Source organism: Panulirus ornatus, chromosome 18, assembly GCF_036320965.1.
Source record: "Panulirus ornatus isolate Po-2019 chromosome 18, ASM3632096v1, whole genome shotgun sequence".
NCBI lineage: Eukaryota > Metazoa > Arthropoda > Malacostraca > Decapoda > Palinuridae > Panulirus > Panulirus ornatus.
In genome coordinates, this window is record NC_092241.1 from 54,949,427 (window position 1) to 54,965,414 (window position 15,988).

Here is a 15,988-nt window from a genome sequence, read left to right on the forward strand (position 1 = left end):
GTGTCTCTACCCGGTACACGTCACTGCCACACCCATGCCTCCCAGCCCCACTCCACCGTGTGGTGGAGGAAGGTTCGTTGGATGTTTGGAGGGATTTACGATCCATCGATGGCCAGGGTCAATGAGGTCGTCAACCTCGAATCGTATCCGCCAAAACGGCAAAGAATAAACAGTTTTCGTCAGATGAAAAATCTTCCTCGGTTTATTCTCAGATCATGAACACACTCTCACTGACGTATGGCCACCGAGATGGAGGAGAATACACTGGCGAAAACGCAGAACCTACTTTCTTTCGGTCTCTAAGACTCGAATGAGAATGGAATCTCTCTACCTCACGTATGGAGGGATGGGTTTTAATCCCCTCGTCGTCGCATCAACTCTCACTTATTCTGATCCCACTCGTCCATCCTCCTCCGACCAAACACGCCTCAGTACCAGACTCCGTCTGTATACTATCCCCCGCATCCGCGCCCCACGCCACGCCCTCCCACGGCCGTTATCACTACTACCTGCCTCTCACGTCCCACTCATTCAGTCCTTCAGTAATGTAACCCCTGACCCACCCATGACCCCTTCTAGGCCTCCTCCTCCTCCTCCTCCATAAGGCCCTTGCTCCCCGTGTCCTCCCTCCGGTGGAAGCAGCGACCCAACCCGTCTGAGAGCTGGACGAACACCACAATGCTTCCAGGATATGTGTGCTGGGGGGGCGGCGGCGGCGGGTGTCACCACCGCTGCCCAACAGCCATTGGGCGAGGGAGGGAGGGAGGGAACGAGGGAGGGAGGGAGGGAGGACAGCCAGCTCCGCGTCACATTGTGCTGGGTCGAGGGTGGGAAGTCAAGCCAAAGATAGAAGGAAGAAGAAGGAAAAGGGAACGAGACGGTAGATAAAGACGGAGGGATAGAGAACACAAGGAGAGTGAAGAGCGGGGGAGGGTTGAGGTGTGTGTGTGTGTGTGTGAGGGGGGCTATGTATAATGAGAAAGATTTCCACACACTACATTCTCAAGAGGAACAGTAACGTATGTACGCACGGATACACTCGCTGTGCTACGGAGACACGAATCTACACCGTTACACACATACAGGTACACAAACACCGACAGACTTGTACACGCTTGTAGGATCTATAACAAACACGTACTCAAGAACAAACACATGTAAACACTTGTTCATTTTTTTCTTCAATATCATCTGAGACGGCACGGACAGCTGAGGCCTAAATCAAGGCCATCCCATTAACGATATATATACACACACACACACACACATATATATATATATATATATATATATATATATATATATACCTTAGCCTGAACCAGGTACCCATTTCATCGACCAATCCTTTAAGGGTGGATGAACAGATGGGTTGACTGTGGACCGACTGCCTCAACCAGGACTCGAACCTATGCCATGCTGCGTCACGGTCAGGAACGCTAACCGCTACACCATAGGGGACCATGAACACCAAATACACTCACATTCACACACACACACACACACACACACACACTCTCTCATAAATTCTCTCTCTCTCTCTCTCTCTCTCTCTCTCTCTCTCTCTCTCTCTACGTACAGTCAATAATCCAGTTCGCTCCTGCCTGGCGGCCTCCCTCGACCATTTTGCGGCCTGGAAAAGACAGCTGTTCCGTAAGCCAGCCAAGACCTGGCTGGTGACGTCACACACGCCCGCACGCCATTGGTCGGCCCGGAGGAGCTGGGCCAGGTGCAGTCGCCTCTGACGTCACACCAACCAGGGTAAAGAACGCCCAATAACTTTGACGGATTTAATCTACAAATCCGGATTCCGTGAAGCGGCTGAGTATATGACGACACTTTCGAAGAAATTTAGGTTCTATGAATTTTTAGAAACTAGTAAATGATACATTCCTTCATACTATATATATATATATATATATATATATATATATATATATATTCCTACGAATCCACGGGGAAAATGAAACACGATAAGTTCCCAAGTGCACTTTCGTGTAATAATCACATCATCAGGGGAGACAAAAGAAATGAATATAACAAGTCAGTTGATATACAACAAAGAGACGTAGCTTATATATATATATATATATATATATATATATATATATATATATATATATATATATATATATATATATATATATATATATATAGCGTGTATGTATATACATGTGTATGTTTGTTGGTTGGGCCATTCTTTCGTCTGTTTCCTTGCGCTTCCTCGCTAATGCGGGAGACACCGACAAAGTATTATAATAATAACAATAGTAATATAATATAATAAGAATAATAATAAATAATAATAATAATAATAATAATAATAATAATAATAATAATAATGATAATAGCGTCAAAAACACAGGACTTAGCGTCCGGGGAGAAAGATCCTTTCGTCCCTTTTCAGCTCCTATTTTTCAAAAAGGTGATAATACAAGGGGAATGATACTGTGTTAATACAGGGGGAGACTCCTGGGTGGAGTTGGATCAGCTCTGGCTGGCCCATAATGTGATAGCAACACCAGTGGACACTAACATATGGTACTGATTTACCAACAGGAATAGTTGATATCAACACGATAGATACACTTAAGGAAAAAATAGATTTGACAATCACTTCGCTTCAAGAGCCATGGATGGCGTTATTTTCCTTCCGGTAGTTTAAAGAAAAAAAAGGGTGCTTACAAGCAGTATGTGTTCAGTCCCCTGATGCTTCTCCTTTCCTAGGAAACTACACTGTAAACTCTCTCTCTCTCTCTCTCTCTCTCTCTCTCTCTCTCTCTCTCTCTCTCTCTCTCTCTCTCTCTCTCACTGATGACATGCATCCTCAAAGGAAGCCCTGTGGCTTGCATATCAAAAGTATTTTCTAAAAGGGAAAAAAAAACACCTCAAAGGTTTCTGTCACTCGTTTACTAAGGAACGTTCAACGCACCAATCGTTTAAACCACCCCAAACGTTTCTGGCATTCTCGTTTACTAAGGAACGTTCAACGCACCAATCGTTTAAACCACCTCAAACGTTTCTGTCACTCTCGTTTTCTAAGGAACGTTCAAAGCACCAATCGTTTAAACCACCCCAACCGTTTCTGTCACTCTCGTTTTCTAAGGAACGTTCAAAGCACCAATCGTTTAAACCACCCCAAACGTTTCTGGCACTCTCGTTTTCTAAGGAACGTTCAACGCACCAATCGTTTAAACCACCTCAAACGTTTCTGGCACTCTCGTTTACTAAGGAACGTTCAACGCACCAATCGTTTAAACCACCCCAAACGTTTCTGGCATTCTCGTTTACTAAGGAACGTTCAACGCACCAATCGTTTAAACCACCTCAAACGTTTCTGTCACTCTCGTTTTCTAAGGAACGTTCAAAGCTCCAATCGTTTAAACCACCCCAAACGTTTCTGTCCCTCTCGTTTTCTAAGGAACGTTCAAAGCAACAATCGTTTAAACCACCCCAAACGTTTCTGGCACTCTCGTTTACTAAGGAACGTTCAAAGCACCAATCGTTTAAACCACCCCAAACGTTTCTGTCACTCTCGTTTTCTAAGGAACGTTCAAAGCACCAATCGTTTAAACCACCCCGAACGTTTCTGTCACTCTCGTTTTCTAAGGAACGTTCAAAGCACCAATTGTTTAAACCACCCCAAACGTTTCTGGCACTCTCGTTTACTAAGGAACGTTCAAAGCACCAATCGTTTAAACCACCCCAAACGTTTCTGGCACTCTCGTTTACTAAGGAACGTTCAAAGCACCAATCGTTTAAACCACCCCAAACGTTTCTGGCACTCTCGTTTACTAAGGAACGTTCAACGCACCAATCGTGTGGCCAACTCAAACAGATCTACCCTCCGCCTCTGTCCCGGGAACAGTGAAGGCTGCAGTAGTGATGATCTCACTGCATCATCAAACGTGTCTACATCAGATGCCCCGTCTACATCGATGGCTGTCTGTGTGTGTGTGTGTGTGTGTGTGTGTGCCAGGGTAGATGCCTCCATGGACGTACCACTTTGATGTGATGTTACATTACGTATACACACACGTGGCTCCCTCTATATATACATATTGTCCCTCTGTCGCTGGTGCCCCCACTTCGTCTCTCCTGTGGCTGGCTCGTCCATCAGTAGCCCCCACTTCACTGTGGCTGACACGGCCATCAACAGCCCCACTTCATCTCTCCTGTGGCTGGCTCGTCCATCAGTAGCCCCCACTTCACTGTGGCTGACTCGTCCATCAATAGCCCCACTTCATCTCTCCTGTGGCTGGCTCGTCCATCAGTAGCCCCCACTTCACTGTGGCTGACCCGTCCGCCAACAGCTCCACTTCACCTCTCCTGAGTCTGGCCCGTCCACTAACACACGTGTCTACCTTTCCTCCTCACCTTTGACAGCAGTCGCCACTCCTCGTACCACCTCCACCTCCTCCAAGCAACAGGACCTGACCTGACCTGACCTGACCTGACCTAACCTGAAAATCCTGATAAAACTAGATGACACATCTCTCCTCAGCGTTTGAATTAATACTGCAACTGATTCCTGCAACTGTTCTCCTCCAGTTGGCTTGTGAGATAAATTATTGTGCAAGTTGTTAAATCGAGAGAATATTCACATTTAAGATTATACATAAAACATATTTGAAAAAAAAAAAGCCTTCGTAAATCAATTCCATCGTAGCTTCTGATTATACGAAGGATTTCATGATCCACTCTGAACAATTACATTCACACTTTAAGTTTTAGAGTTAGTGATTCTTTATAATCTAACAGATATCGCGGAATAATTCGTCTCTTACAAACTACTGTGAATCGTTACCTAACATGCTCTTCATTTCTTGCTACGAGCGAGTTCCTCTGCAGTTCTCAAATCATCCGCCTCGTAAACGGGAGCCACTCTCTTACACCCCCACGAACTGGCAAGTCCTCATTAGTCCATCTCCTCCTCTCATGATTTGCCATTCACTTGTCACACTCCCCTTCCCTCCTCCTGTTCTCCGTCCCATTGCGATTCAACCCATTATCCCAGATGGACTTGAGCCCACACGTTTTACATGGTAATCCATCGCTTGTCGCCAGCTAAAACAACCCCCATGTGCTTCAACGCCATTATCCTCCCATTATTATTCCTCACATCATCTAGCCAGAGGAGGTACCCTAGGCTGTGCATCTCATTCGGATCTTTCTCTCCCTCCCTATAGACGTTTTGATGAGCAGATCAAGGGGTTGGGTTAATCTTGCTCACTGCCGGGTATAGCATCATTATTTTGATTGTACGCACCGAAGGGACGTCTGGTTATGTATGAGGCATATGGGAAGGACAGATAACGGGAGACCTGATGGTCAGATGACGATGTTATCTGAGGATATAATCCGTGGGAGACAGAGGATTGCGAAGCAATCAGAAGAAAAGGTGAGGCGGAACACCGTGCAGTGTGTGGTAAAAGTATACTGGCAAGGAAAGTTTATAGGAAAGTGTAAACTGGAAGTTTCCCCCGTCTGTAGATGCCACGCGCTTCTCTCGGGGGGGAGGAGGTGTAATTTCAGTAGGCAAAGACATATATTCACTCTCTCATGTTTAAAGCTTCGAATCACCTTGGGTCTGGTCATGAGCCTCTTTAGCAACGTTCCACTGGGAACTACGAACATCCACCATTATCCACAGTGCTTTAGTTACCCTGATCCTGAAGCTCCGTTGAGACTCCCCGTGGGATCAAGTGAAGAAGCATCTTTCCCAGGCTCAGACTGACTCCGCCACGAAGTGGAAGGAGGGGTGATGGGAGTTTCTCCTCGCAAGCTCCGACGCGTGTCTCGTCGCAAACCATATCTCTTCAAGATAGTCTCCTACGTCCTACCATTTACTGCCGCTGTGTGGACGGGCGATATCTTCGTCCATGTGAGGGATCCAAAGCACCAGCAATACCCACGGAGGTTCACGTATGAACTCAAGCAACGAGAGCAGACCTCCTCCCCTTCTTTGATGTTCTCCTCAATGGTGAGGAAAACCCCCTCCTTCACCCGAGGCTTCCACGACGGCGAGAGATTCTGGTCAGCAAGGACGAAATAAAAGAAAAAATGCACTTGGATACAACTCTGGATACAACTCATAACAAAAATCCACTTGGATACAACTCATAACACTCAAAAACTCATGAGGACACTACCATTAAACTCTTAATTCCGCAATCGAGATAGTCCAGCCGACACAAAACTGATGAGCTGGTACTTCATTAGATCACCAGACGAACCGTCACCAGTGTCTTCGGCGATGACGCAACTGACCACATGATCCGTCGTAAGAACACGAACCAGACCACATGATCCGTCGTAAGAACACGAACCAGACCACATGATCCGTCGTAAGAACACGAACCAGACCACATGATCCGTCGTAAGAACACGTACAAGACCACATGATCCGTCGTAAGAACACGAACCAGACCACATGATCCGTCGTAAGAACACGAACCAGACCACATGATCCGTCGTAAGAACACGAACCAGACCACATGATCCGTCACACGATGTGTCACATGATCTGTCATATGAAAAGAGAAGTATGGCCCAGGACCCCAGCTCACTCGAGAGAGGGAGAGAGAGAGAGAGAGAGAGAGAGAGAGAGAGAGAGAGAGAGAGAGAGAGAGAGAGAGAGAGAGAGAGAGAGAGCCAATGTGATACACATCGAAGACGATCATCGGTCTTCACCACATGGATCACAGTGATGGTTCCACTACCCTCATCACATCTCGGAGGCTAAACATGGCACCTGGCAGTGTCCTTCGGCAGCATCTCTACGAGCAGCATTCACGCTACCCAACAGGAGAAGACATGACAAACAACACCAGAATCGTCAGATCCAGTCAAGCTTATGATCCTGGTAACCTTTTTACTGTGAGGATCTTCACCTGTTCTTAATAAGCAACTGAACACTTCCAATACTCTTAGCCTTCACAGCCAGCCAACTGCTCCCAACCATGGATAGATGAGAGTGCGTAGGTCATTACCCAGGACCCACGGTAGGAAACCGGCGTTCCCCAGGGCCAGCTACTTTGGCGTTCGCTCAGAATATTATAGAGTAACATATCTCTTCATTGCAATGAACATTTGTAAGCCTGGCAGGTTCGGTGCTAACGAGACGGGCTCTTAATGCAACGGTGGTACACACACGTTTGTAATAAGATAAAAAGATAACCTTAGGAGAGGATATAATCATTAACTCACACACACACACACACACACACACACACACACACACACACACGGCCGTAAACAATACGTCTAACCCGCAAACAACAAGGGAAAGCGAGCCGGTTGTGGAGTGTCGCCTGAGGACGGGTGGGTGGGAGCGAGAGGGAGGGAAGGTGGAGTGAGGACCTGGGCCTCGGAGTGTTGAAGCATGTACGGTCGCTGGAGGGCTCACGGGGTGGCCTGGCCTGGCCTGGCCACCCACACCACACCCACACCCACCACAGACGAGGGTGAGGGAGGGGGGTGTACTGGCTGCGTCCCGAGAGAGAGAGAGAGAGAGAGAGAGAGAGAGAGAGAGAGAGAGAGAGAGAGTACACAGGAGTTTAGAAAAGTTATACGGCGGGAGAAGAAACCACGAGTTTAAGAACTGGCTCTCCCTATAATACAGAGAGATAAACTCACTTCACAAAACCTCTCACATCTACTGTTACACCCGCCCGCCCACTCACACACACACACACACACACACACACACACACACACACACACACACACACACACACACACATCACTGCACAGTCACTCTCCTAGCTGTGTCTTCATCCCCCTAGCCATAAACTCAGTCTCCCAGCCATTATCTTGTTTTGCTGACAGTAAACTCCTTCACCCAGCCAAAAGCCTATCCTCCTAGCCATATACCTCCTCCCCTAACCATAAACTCGTTCCAGTAGTCATAACCTCATCCACACAGCCATATACGCACTACAAGCCATAAAACCTCCCCTCCCCTTCAGCCATACCAAGCCATAAATCCTCCCCTCCCCTTCAGCCATACCAAGCCATAAACCCTCCCCTCCCCCACCTCCTTCAGCCATACCAAGCCATAAACCCTCCCCTCCCCCACCTCCTTCAGCCATACCAAGCCATAAACCCTCCCCTCCCCCACCTCCTTCAGCCATACCAAGCCATAAACCCTCCCTCCCCCTTCAGCCATACACACTTGCTCACTGAGCCGCCCCCTCCACAACACACACTCACACACACACACACACACACACACACACACACACACAGAGGCAAGCCTACCCACAGAGGACGGTAAGGCTAAACAGACCGGCCCATTTAATGGCCTTAGGGTGTAGGTGAGGGGCGGGGGCGAGACCACGAGGTAGAGTGTGTAAAGTTTGATAATTGACTTTTATACCTCAGGAACCAGCGGTGGGCGAGGCTCCTCCCGACGCTGCAGGCTGCGGAGAAGGTTCCTGCGGCCACGGGAGGTAAAGTGCCGCCAGCCGCCCCTAGGGAGGATCTCAAGGGAGTTCTCAAGACCGGGAGGAGGAGGAGGAGGAGGAGGAGGAGGAGATGGTGGTGGTCTGAGGGCACGGCAGCGATGGGCCTCTTGTTTGTCGCTACGTCGCGAGGTGGACCCGTGGTGGCCGCAGGGAAGGGGGAAGGGGTTAAAAGTGCCCTTCGGGAGGACGCAAGAGGTTCCTTCAGGAGGAGAAGGGGGAAGGAAGCGGGAGGGAGGGGACATCTAGAACCAATCCGCGGGGGGGGAATTGATGTTGAGTCAATTCCATTCCAGCTGCGCCATCCAGGATTTCTACTGGACACATTTCCAGGCAGGGGAGACTCTAGGACTCTCTCTCTCTCTCTCTCTCTCTCTCTCTCTCTCTCTCTCTCTCTCTCTCTCTCTCTCTCTCTCTCTCTCTCTCCTGCGATACGTATACAACCATGGACTGTGTTCTTCCATCACCCCCAACAGACTCTGAGTGTTGGCCAAGCAGTGGAAGGGGAAGCACCAGATTCGTAAGATGAAGCGAGAAACTAAACCAATGTGTGTACGCACCACAGGTCAGCATTAGGTCCCTGATACGTCGTGCCCCCTCTGTCATAATTCTCTGCACCATCAGCAAGCATACTCAGGTCAGAAAGAAACTTCCTCACGGAAATCATTCACGTAGATCAGAAATAATAGTGGCCCCAGAACGAAGGCCTGAGGGACGGTGTGAGGGTGGCATAAGCGGTGTATTGGTGGTTGGAATGATGTGTGGGTCGCATAAGGGCGATACATGGGTGACATATGGTCATAGGAGGATATAATATGGTCAACGTAAGGGTTTGTTTGGGTGGCGTGGGTGTCTTGTGGGTGGCTAGCGTGTGGGCGGCGGGATTCATGTGTGGGTGACAAGGGCGTGTGGGTGGCGGGATTCATGTGTGGGTGGCAAGGGTGTGTGGGCGGTGTAGGTGACGTGGGTTTACGCGTGGGTAGCGTGGGTTTACGCGTGGATGGCGTGGGTTACGCGGGTTGCGTGTGGGTGGCGTGGGTTACGCGGGTTGCGAGTGGGCGGCGTGCGGGCGACAGGGAAACCAGGAGAACATAAAGAGATTTGGTCGCCAGACTTCAAACAAAGGTGTTGGCGAGTGTTGACGGCAGGCGCCATTGTGATAGGGAAATACAGGTGCAGGAGACGGGCCAGTGTGTGTGTGTGTGTGAGAGAGAGAGAGAGAGAGAGAGAGAGAGAGAGAGAGAGAGACAGAGAGAGAGAATAAAAGATAGTACAAATATTAGCAGCGTCCCAGATAGGCATGTAAGATGCGTGTTGAATCGCCGTCACCAGACGCTCATCCGGGATCTGTGGATGTTTCGTTTGTGATGCTGTGTCATGTCCCTCTCCACCCGACTCTGTCTGTACGAGCCCCTCCGGGTCTACGGTATGATCCTCCGCTACTTTCCACCTCCCCTTCTAACCCCTCACCCTCCTCACTCCCAGCGCCGAGAACTGCCGCATTCAAATCAGCATCATCTGTGGTCTTGCACAAGAAAGGGTACAGGATATTGGCGATTTATATATGCAGCTCAGGGAATAGTACACAATGTCCACATAGCTTAGGAATAGTTTGGTGTCGCCTCGTTCATGTATCTTTATTTTGCCGGGGCTGAAATGTGTGTCAGATGGTCATCCTGAGGGAGAAGGAAAAGGAATGCTGCCCAGGTACCTTCCAGCGTGCTCTGGAAGGCGACGAAGAGGGGCTGGAGTGAAGGGGCTGGATATCCTCCGTTCTTAAACAATGTAAATGTATTGAACAGAGTACAGTGGTAAGCTGTGATTATTTTCCTCCACATCGTGGCTCATCTGTCTGTTCCTGACGCTGTCTCGCTAAGACTGGAAACGCAAACAAGTATTTATTTGTTGGTATCTTTGTATCGAAGATTCCAGTCACGAACAAAAGGCCGTATCGAAGTCTGGCCGGAACTGAAATATGAAAAGGGTTGTAGCGCTAGAGAAGTAAGAAGAGAAGCGGAAGAAACGCTTGTCTGAGTTTTGGAGAAAATGGGAGACCCGCCTTTTAAAAAGGTTGAGGGGGGGGGGGCAGATCGTGGCCTTTAGGTATGACATGATGGGGCAAAGTGTGACGGGGGATATCCAAAATGGAGTTAAATGTTATGGTGATGTAGCTCAACCCTTCTTGTCTTGTGTTTGAGTAGTAGTGTTACAGAGTCATCAAAGGAGTTGTGAGGAGCTTTAGATAGACGGATGGGCAGAACTTGTGTCTTAAAAGCATAAAAACCAAAGTGGGTTACGTCCGTCCCAGTGCGAAATCCTGTCCAAGTGCGAGTTTGCAGAGGAGGTTGTGGCGAGACAACGCGTTGATCGGGCTCGTAAAGATGGAATGGATCTGGAAGAACTGGAGGTATACATCACCAAGTCGTCAGCAGACGAATGTACGTGATTATCCAACAGAAAAGACAAGAAAATCTTTGATAATAAGGAGGAAGACAGTAGGAGACAGGCCAGAGTCCTGTGGGATATCAACCTTGATAAAAGAAGGTCGAGATGCATCAACAATGACGGGCACAGACCAGCAAGAGACGAAGCTAAAGCTTTGGGAGATCAGACCTCCCAGTGTCACACACAGTCAATATTAAACTTTACGATCCATGAAGAGCTTTTACATAGTGGGGGTCCCCTAGTCCCTTCGAGCGGACGATAAGACATCAATAACACGAGAAAAGGATGTTTGGGAATGATCTCGCCTTAAGCAGGTCATAATGATGATCACAGAAATAGACTGGGATGTTTCCGGAAATCGAAGTTGAGGAAGGATTCAAGAAGTTAGAAAGTTATAGAAGTCAGAGTAACAGGATAGTCAACTGCTTAAGGTATAGTCTGCACAAAAGCATTGGACGAAGGAGGAAAGAGACTGGTCTTTCATCTATCAATTAGTAGATATTTAAAAAAAAAAAAAAAAACGGGGGAAAACTTGAATGAAAATTACTTTTAGGAAAAGGATCTAAATGTAATCAGACCCAAGGAAAATCATATTCTGAACTTAGATTTATGTTCGACGGCGTATACACCACTGCTGTTGTACGCACGAGGGAGCCATCTATCCAAACACCACCCAACACGGAGACGCAAGGGGTCATATATATATATATATATATATATATATATATATATATATATATATATATATATATATATATATATATAGTGGGACTGTGTACGGTTTCAAGAGTTATCTTGAGAACCTGGAATAATATTTCAATAATTTCCAACTGGTCTTCATCCCTTGACCTCTCTGCCACCAACCCTGGCAGCCAATACACCACAGTGCTTACGTATACAATCAACCAACAGACCAAACCACGAATTAATCTTCATAGGAAACTGTACTTAAAACCCAATACAGTTAAGATACAATGTTACCATTCGCAAAGTTAACGCTAAAAAATCTGCTAAAATACTAAAATAAAAAATACCTAGGTTTATGAACTTCGACCTTTCCATACTAAAGAAAACGGGAGTAAGGAAGTACTTTCCACGCTCCCAGCACACGTCCCCACAAGGACATTATTCACGTGTGGCCTTTATCTTGTAGCACTCTGTGGGGATATACAGTCAAATTCGTGAATATAAATGGCCGGATAATCTCATTTTTTGTAGGTCATTGATATACTCTACAGAGCGTAGTCCCCCAATCTTAAAAGTCGGTTGTTTTATATGGTTTTAAAACATCTTCTATATTTCCTTATTTCTCCTCATTTCTCTTCTTCTTTATTTCGTCTTTCTAACAATCCCTCAAAGGCTTTACCTACAATTATGCCTCTGGTCCGCTAGATCTAGCCTTCGGTGCGAAAGCAAGAATATAATTATGAATTATCGTTGATGCTTTCTAAATACACTTTGCATTTGCAATCTAATAATAACTACGTGGAGTTGTTATTACAACACATTGGTGACTTGGGAAAAGTGACACATTCCTTCTGTGATTGATCTCAATAACATTTAAAAGACATCTTCGAAGATCGAGGAAAGAAAAGATTATTTTGAATATTAGATCAATTCCCCTTTGATTACGGGTTAACTAAATGACGAAGCACACTATAAGGTTTTGAGAAAGTATTAAGTGTTTAGTTAAATGAACCATCAAACGTAACACGAAATTCTCAAAAGCCATTTCTTCACATCAACAAGCAACAAAAGAAAACGGGAACAATGTTACGACATTAACAGAAAACGACAGATCATGTCATTAAAAATATGTATGAAAATCAATTTGATTATATTACATATTTCTGGTGCATTGTTCCAGTCAAAATTTTTAGACACGATAGTCTTGGATTATACTATATTAGCTTTGATTAAAATCAGCAGATTAACGATTATATCATAGCAGCTTTGATTACAAAGATCGGCTTAACCCAAGCTACAAGACTCTATATAACATATAAGCAACATAAGCATTTATTCTGTTGAAGCTAACTAGCCGTTGATATATCAAAGTTCCCCCTTGTTCTCTAATGTTATTTGATTCATGATTACTGTGTAGAAAACGTATTCTGGTATCATAACCATTTAACTCTCTGATCCACCATTGTCACTTTCCTCGTCTACATACTAACAGTGGAGAAAGAATACTCCCTGCGTGTCGTAGAAGGCGACTAAAAGGGGAGGGAGCGGGGGGCTGGAAATCCTCCCCTCTCGTTTTTAATTTTCCAAAAGAAGGAACAAAGAAGGGGGACCAAGTGAGGATATGAACTCTTAGGCTCAGTTCTCTTGTCCTTGACGCTACCTCGCTAATGCGGGAAATGGCGAATATGTAAGGGAAAAAAAAATTATGGTAAAAGGCCAACACCTAACGCTAAATCATATCGCCAAAAATACGTATATAAAGATTAATACAATTTATTGAAACCTGAAGGTCAATTATTGCCGTTAAGTTCTTTAACTCAGTCGTCTTGGATTTAAACTGGTACTTTCTCTACCTCTGTCACTTCCCATTTTTCTCTCTCCAACTCTGCCACATCCCTTCTTCCAGACCAATACAGCTGACTGAAACCGATATAATCATGAGCGCAGATGGTGCCACCTATGAGAAACCAGCTTAACTAATAGATTTTTTGATTTCTCCAAACTCACATAACTGTTAATTAGACTATCCAATTAAGGCGACACACACAAAGTTAATTAGCAGCCGTCTACCTCGCCCGAGCAGATTTTTTTATATTCCGTCGTACAGAAAACGTACCTTTGTCAGTAACTATAATTAAAACACACATATTACATGCGTCTTTTACAGCTAATAAGCGAGTCACCTGTGTGGAGTCAGAAGCTGCCGAGTGACGCTATATAATCAATCATTCGACCTCATCTCTAATTCCCTGGCGTAGAAATACACTCGCCTCCTCCATCCCAGGCCGTAATGACACGACAGGGGAGCAATGACTTAGAAGACACTACCTCCTCTCACTCGAACTGCTTGTTAACTCGGTGGAACTACCCACTTAATTAAGGTAGGACTGGCCTTCTGCTTTGGCCCCTCCACTTCTTACACATATCATTGTCTCCACATGCCAAGCCATTTCATCACACCCTCTTCAACTCTTATCAAGCATTCTCATTTCCACATTCTCTCTCTCTCTCTCTCTCTCTCTCTCTCTCTCTCTCTCTCTCTCTCTCTCTCTCTCCTCCTGTGTTACCAGACTCACTTCCAATAATGCGTCCACCCTCCCCTACCAAATACGTCATTCGCGTAGACGTCACGTCTCAATGTCAAGCTTGTGTAGATGACGCGTGTGTATAGATGACGCATAAAATTTGGTTCCAATCATATCATACAAATAGAATGTACCTCTAAGATGGATTAGCTAGCACACTAGATATCATTTCAGTGCTAGAGTAAAGCTATCTTAATAATTGTGTATCACATATAGACAGATAGCAGTTGTTCTAAGCTTACGTTTGCTTACCAAGTACAAACTAAAGGAGATATTAAATTCCTATGGATAAGGGCGAGGTGACGTGTCGTGTTTGGTGAAGGTTCGTTGGTTGGCTGGGCTTGAAAGGCCTATCACCTGCCAGGGTCAACAAGGCAGCAAGTGTCAAGCTACGAATAATCTTTAACACCTTCTTCATGTGTTTGATTCATTACGAGTTCATGGAGAAGAAAGACTAAACCTTTTACTGGGCTGTCGTATGATGGGGGTCCGACGCCAGGCAGACATGATGGAACATTAAAAAGCAAATACTGAAAAGTGAATTCCATCTAATTTACAAATCAAGACGAAATATTCTCGAAGGTGTAGAGTTCATATTGAAACAATGTTATTCTAGCTCGAGAGAAACAAAAAATAATCATTAATGAAGCAACGATCAGGGAGGCTTCAACACATTATGAAGCACCAACAAACGCGTTCGGAGAGACTTCAGTACATTAATGAAGCAACGACTAACGTGCTCAGAGAGGCTTCAACACATTATGAAGCTCCGACAAACGTGTTCGAAGAGGTTTCAATACATTAATGAAGCAACGACTAACGTGCTCAGGGAGGCTTCGACACATTAACGAAGCAACGTCCGGCGTGAACGGAGGGGGGGCTTTTTTGCAAGTTGATGACATCATTACCACCAGCGTACGAGACAACCAGCGCATCCACCTGGGACGGGCGCCAGACAAGGAAACGGACGCGCCATTTCCGCTAGAGATACACAATTTTCACCATGTTTTCCCCAAGGACAAGCTTGACTTACAGAAGCCTCTACCAGTCACATTAGACGCCCATCGTGGAAACAGACCAATCTTGCGTGTGGCAAGGCTATGGCGCCAAGCGTGGAAACGACAGAATTTTTTTCTCTCTCTGGTTCTTGTAGTTCACACGTAAGAGACGACCACTTTCTCGTCGTTCTTTCGCCTGCCAGCGGCTCCTCGTGGTTCTCGAAGTGCTCGTCAGGGTGTCATCGTAAGGAGAAGGAGGCGTGTAGGTGTTGTTGAACTTCATGGCTGACAACTGCGAGGTATGAGGAAGCCAGGCCGGAATCTCTAACGAAACATTCATTTTTTTTTTTTTCCATACATGTTCGCCATTTCCCGCATGAGCGATGTAACGCATTGAAACACATTCAGTAACGATTCTACTTTCTTTCCTGTTCTTATACTGAGATTTTTGTTTTGTCACCTCTCTTCCCTATTATGAGAAATACATCTCTGATTATTACAGTTTAATCTAATTTGTAACTCTCTGAAATATTGACGCGTGCGTATATACGCAAAATCTTTCCATGTATTTTCCTGGTATGGATATTTAACATATAAACTAGAAATACATTTAAAGTCGAGGAATTCGAGTGTCCAGGATTTTTCACAAACGGTTCACTTCCCCTTCGCCCTGACCAATGACCTTTAACAGTCACCTGAATCTAACCATGTGTTGCCTGAGTGACATAACGCCACCTCACATTTCAAAATCTTGCGTCAAAATCGGTTGTCTACAATTGTTTCCTCTACGAACGCACGGACAAACAGACGT